This window comes from Lagenorhynchus albirostris, chromosome X, assembly GCF_949774975.1.
Source record: "Lagenorhynchus albirostris chromosome X, mLagAlb1.1, whole genome shotgun sequence".
Lineage (NCBI taxonomy): Eukaryota > Metazoa > Chordata > Mammalia > Artiodactyla > Delphinidae > Lagenorhynchus > Lagenorhynchus albirostris.
Window position 1 is genome coordinate 26,079,544 of NC_083116.1, and position 5,544 is coordinate 26,085,087.

Genomic DNA, 5,544 nt, shown 5'->3' on the forward strand with positions numbered 1-5,544 from the left:
GCAGGGGAGATGACGCAAGCAAAGGCACATAAGAACTGATGTTCAGGGGCCAATGAAGGGGACATCTGGCTGGTATGGAGGATTTATGTGTAGGAAGAAACAGAGAAGACCTGGAAAGTTAAACTGGAGCCTGACTGTGAAGGGCCATGTAGGTCAGATTAAGGAGATCAGTCTCTGAATTCCAGACACCAAGGAAAGGAAATGGGAATCAGTTTGCATGGTGTTAAGACATCCCCTGTGAGTGATCTCTGACTAAATTTTTAATCTGGGCTTTGGTTTTGTTTCTTCCCTTTTCTTACAAAGGGAGTGATATTAATAATGCCTTTTGTTTAAAGTTTTCAGGTAGATTTTATTTATTTAGGGGTCCTCTGGGAAAGTGTGTACATGTGGGAAACAAGAGAGGTTGAGACAGTTCAATATGCCTTGACCTACCCAGGGTATTTTTGTAATGCACCAAGCGTCCTTATACCCAGCCTGGGAGTCGGTGGTCTATGTCTCTCACTCTGTGTTGGTGAGATGAAAATATCACCATGGAAAAGATTTTGATTTCTTTTGATTAGCCAAGAACCACAAGATCTTCTCTAGCATAGTGTTTAAAAAATGGGGAAAATGCCACATACGTAACATAAGCAGTTCCTAACCTGCAAATGAGTTGACTTCCACGAATTCATTTATCAAGAAATTTTTCATAATTTGGAATACACTGCGCCTTGGAAACAGTGCCAAATAAAAATGGTACTTGATTTTTCTCTACAGTGGAGGTGATGGAATACTTATGATTCTTTTGGGTAATTTTATGTTCCATAGGAATTAGATAGCTGGCAGTAATTATACTTTCAAAGGTCTAAAAGGGGAACCAGTCAGAAGATGTCAGTCTGGAAAATTGGTAAAGTTGTACACATTTCCATGCAGTATACTATTGTCCATTTATTTTTTTCAAAGAAAATTAAGACTTTCAGAGAAACTCTTGGTTTTCTAAGGATACGTCCAAATATTTAGAGGTATGTAGCTTAAAAGCAGCTTCATCATCACATTGGTGATGAGATGCCTTTTTACAGAATTTCTTTCTAGCTTATAAACATTCTATGAGGATGTTTGCAGAAGTGGAGCAGGAGGGCACCTGTAGTATAACTTGAAGGGTACCACTAGTATTTCATTATATAATGATAATAATTCCACTCTTCTGTCGGAGTGCCAGAAATTCTACCGCTATTAACTTTGTGCTCTGGCATTTTTTTCAGTAACTAAAGTGGGAATCCTTCTGTATAGGGTTATTCATCAAGGTATTCCCAGTGATCAACAACTCAGCGTGAGTTAGTTTATCAGGTAGAGCGTGCTGAGGGCACTGGCCAGGAAACAGGTAAATTTGATGGTAGATACAGGGAATTGGAAATAGTATTTTCAAGTTTGATATAAAGCCTAGACAGAACAGGCTCGGGTGAGGTTTTAACAAGGAGTGTCTGCCTAAAGGCATCAGTTTCCTGATAGAGGCAGATAATTTGCTCAAGGTGAAAGAGGATAAGTTTTACAATATGGAATAAGTGGCAGCAAGATAGAGGATGGCTAGGAGGGACCAGAACTTGTAGTTTGGTTAGATAAAGTGGAATCAGCAAAAAGTTTCAGCTTGGAGCAACAAACTAAGGAATATCAGGTTGACTTTGCTGATAGGCAAGCTTAGTTAACCAAAGGCAGCAGTGTCAGACAGCTAAGCAGCTCAGAGGTCAATAATTGTTAGGCTAGCTAAGACAGGAAGGAAGAGTTAAGGAGATGCATGTAGGCCCAGAGTCCAAATTGGAAATATCGGAAGCAATAAGCTAGAAACACTGAAGTGAGCGCTTATCTTAGGGGAGAACCCACATCACTTTGTTCTTTTTGCCAGTGAGTGTAACCTTGTTTCCACAAGTATTAACTGCATGTAATAAAAACTTAGAGACTTGTGGGTGCCCCTGCTTCTATGTGAGGCAGGGAAAAAGTGTCATCAGCCTTGTCTATTCCAAATTCCACACATAACCTGCTGCTATCTGCCTATATTCATACCTTAGAGGAACTAACTTGGGTCTCCGGCAAAAAAATCCCCTTATGCCAGGCAAGATTCATTAGGGAAGTTTCCCCGAAGTGGAGTCAAGAGGTGTCTTTTGAAGGATGAAACAGAAAAGATGACAAGTTAAGGAAGGAACAGTCTAGTTTTATAGAACTTTTTAAAGGCATGTCTGGCAAAAACTAGAAGTAAGGGCACGAATGAAACTAATGAAGATCATAGAAGTGCAAGTAAAATCTTAATGTAGCTTGTATTATTAGATTTGGTGTCTGATTTTCAGTACAAGGATTTCTTCTGAATTCAGTGGTGCAGGATACTCTAGTACCTGAAGGCAACAAGCCAGACTAATGATCTATTGGGAGAGCTGATGTGGAGTTTCCTGCATTTGGATGATGTTAAAGACTGTGCTAGACAGCTTCTAAGATGACCCCCAAAGATCCCCAACTCTTGGTATTCATGTCCTGTGTAATCCTCTCCCCCTCAGTAGGAACTGAAATTATTGCCTCTCTTCTAACAAATAGAACATGCCAGGGGTAAAGGGATGTCACTTCCTAGACTGGGTTATAAAAAGATGGTAACTTCTGTCTTGGGAGTGTCCTCTCTCTATCTCTCTGTTTACTCACTCTGAGGGAAGCCAGCTGCCATGTTGTGAGTTGCCCTGTGGGAGAGGCCCAGGATGGAACTGAGGTAGACATCCAGTGATGACTTGAGCCATCTGACCAATAGCTTGTGAGAAACTGAATCTTGCCAACAACAACATGAGTGAGCTCAGAAGTAGATCCTCCCTCAGTTGAGCCTTCAGATGAGGTTGCAATCCTAGCTGACAGTTTGACTGTGACCTCATAAAAGACCTTGAACCAGAGGCACCTAGCTAAGCTATGTACAAATTCCTGACCTACAGAAACTGTGAGATAATAAATATTTATTATTTTAAGCTCCTGAATTTTGGGGTAATTTTTTTTTTTTTTGGCAGCATTGATTCTTCGTTGCCATGCATGGGCTTTCTCTAGTTGAGAGCAGGGGCTACTCTTCGTTACAGTGCACGGGCTTCTCATTGTGCTGGCTTCTCTTGTGGAGCACAGGCTCTAGGCACGCGGGCTTCAGTAGTTGTGGCGTGCGGATTCAGTAGTTGTGGCTCGCGGGCTCTAGAGCGCAGACTCACTAGTTGTGGCACATGGGCTTAGTTGCTCCACGGCATGTGAGACCTTCCTGGACCAGGGCTCGAACCCGTGTCCCCTGCATTGGCAGGCAGATTCTTAACCACTGTGCCACCAGGGAAGCCCCTCTTCCAGTTTCATTGACGTACAGCACTGTATAAGTTTAAGGTGTACAGCATAATGATTTGATTTACATACATTATGAAATTATTACCAGAATGAGTTTAGTGAACATCCGTTGCACCTGCACACCTTTGGACCAGTCCGCCACCTCAGGCTGAGCAGCAGTGAACTCAGGAGCTGGAGCGGTCCATTCACCCTGAAATTCCTCCGTGGTCACAGCCTTCTCAGCTGCCGCCTGCTCTTCCTTTTCAACCTCTTCAGGATCTCTGTAGAAGCAGAGATCAGGCATGACCTCCCATGGGTGTTCACGGGAGATGGTGCCACGCATGGGCAGAACCTCCCGGGCAAGCATCCACCACATCAGACCCACTGAGTGAGCTCCCTTGTTGTTGCACGGGATGGCAATGTCCACATACCACAGAGGAGAGTCTGTGTTACACAGAGCAATGGTAGGCAGGTTAACGTAAGAGGCCTCTGGGAGAGGCTGGTGGGCAGCCCTGGGATCAGTAACCACCAGAAGGCTGCCTGGATCTGGTCAGTGAAGGTTGCAGGAGTGAAGCGGCCAGCAGTAGGAGTGGCTCCAGTGGCGGCAGCGCGCTGGCCGGTATCCCTGGAGGATACGACACTGACATCAGCTGGCTTTCAATGGCAACAGTGGCACGAGCTGCCAACAGAAGCTTCTCCCAGGTCCTCTTCAGATTTATGATGTAGATGCCATCACTTTTCCTTTTGTAGATGTACTGACCCATTTGGGAGCCAAGGTTGGTGCCACCTAAGTGGGCTCCTGCTGCAAGGAATTTGAGGACATCCTCCTCCTTCATCTGCAGGACATCAAGGGCTCCGGGCATTGTTAATGTTTCCCTTTAAGTTACGACGGGAATGCAGAACAAAGCCGGACGGACCCTTATCTGTGCGTGAGCAGTTAGTTCCAGTTTGGAGCCCAGTCCGAACTCCCAGGGTGCCTGCTCAGGTGCTCAGCTCAGCTTGGGCCCCCAACAGCCAGGGCTGAAGGTTCTGTGATTGGTTGTATAAAGCTCACATTAGGTGAGCCTATACTCTGGCCTAATGTTTTCCTCATATTACCTTTCTAATTCTCAAAGCAATCCTGTAGCAATTATTTTCATTTTACAGATGAAGGAACTAAGTTTCGGAAAAGTTACCTGATGTTCTCAAGGTCAGAGATCAGAGATTTGAACCTAAGTGTTCTGACTTCGAAGCTGATTCTGTGGAGTCAGAAGACTTGGCCTTTCTATTTCTTAATGCCTCTTTATAAGAGCCATTGACCTCATAAATCGTGCCTAACTAGGACAGGGTCCAGTAATGGTAGCTACTTAATCCAGAGTATAAATGACAGATCCAGTACCTTTAGGGACTGTTCTAGAAATTTAATTGATTCTGGAAGTGGGTCAGGAGCCAAGGACCCTAAGCAAGTAGAGACATGGCCCTATAAAAATAATTAACTGACTTAGTGGGTTAACAATGGCTCCTTCGAATTTAAGGCTGGGAAGTCACTGGTTCTACTCACACTAGTTCAGAAGTCAGGCCAGAGCAATGATACGGAATCCCAACCCTGCCTTCCACTAGCTGTGTGACTGTGGACAAGTTACATAACGTCTCTGATCTTCATATTTACCATCTATAAAATGATGGTAATATTAACTACCTTACACTGTTGTTGTCAGGATTACGTAAGATAAACAGTGCATACAAAATGCCCATCACAATGCTTGGCATTAAGGAATGACTTGGTAAATGATAGCAATAATAATAACAAGTATATAATAATAATAAGCTATTAATATTCGAATATAATAAGTACACAGACCCTTGAAGTACTATGAGATTTCTCAGGATCAAGCAATGAGAAAAAAATGGGTTTAGACAGTTTAGAGGAAGCGGGGGATGGGATATTTGGTTTGGAGTCAGTCTGCTTGCATCCGATCCCTTATGCTTAGTAGCCACTGTGACCTTGAGCAACTTGCTTAACTGCTTTGAATCTCATTATTCATCTGTCACAATGGTCTATCAGTCAGTGTTCTCCAGGGAAACAGAACCAGTAGGATATATATATATTTCAAGGAATCGGTTCACTTAACTGTGGGGGCTGGCACGTCGGAAATCTGTAGAACAGGCTGGAGACTCAGGCAGGAGATGATGCTGCAGTCTTGAGGCAGAATGTTTTCTTCTCTGGAAAAAGTCAGTTTTGCTTTTAAGGCCTTCCAACTG

The 5,544-nt window shown here is 43.6% G+C and overlaps 1 pseudogene; it reads right to left on the reverse strand.

Annotated features, from left to right (window-relative positions):
• Window positions 1-3,394: 3,394 nt before the first annotated feature.
• On the reverse strand, window positions 3,395-4,223 carry LOC132513063 (small ribosomal subunit protein uS2-like; annotated as a pseudogene).
• Between the last annotated feature and the right edge of the window lie 1,321 nt (window positions 4,224-5,544).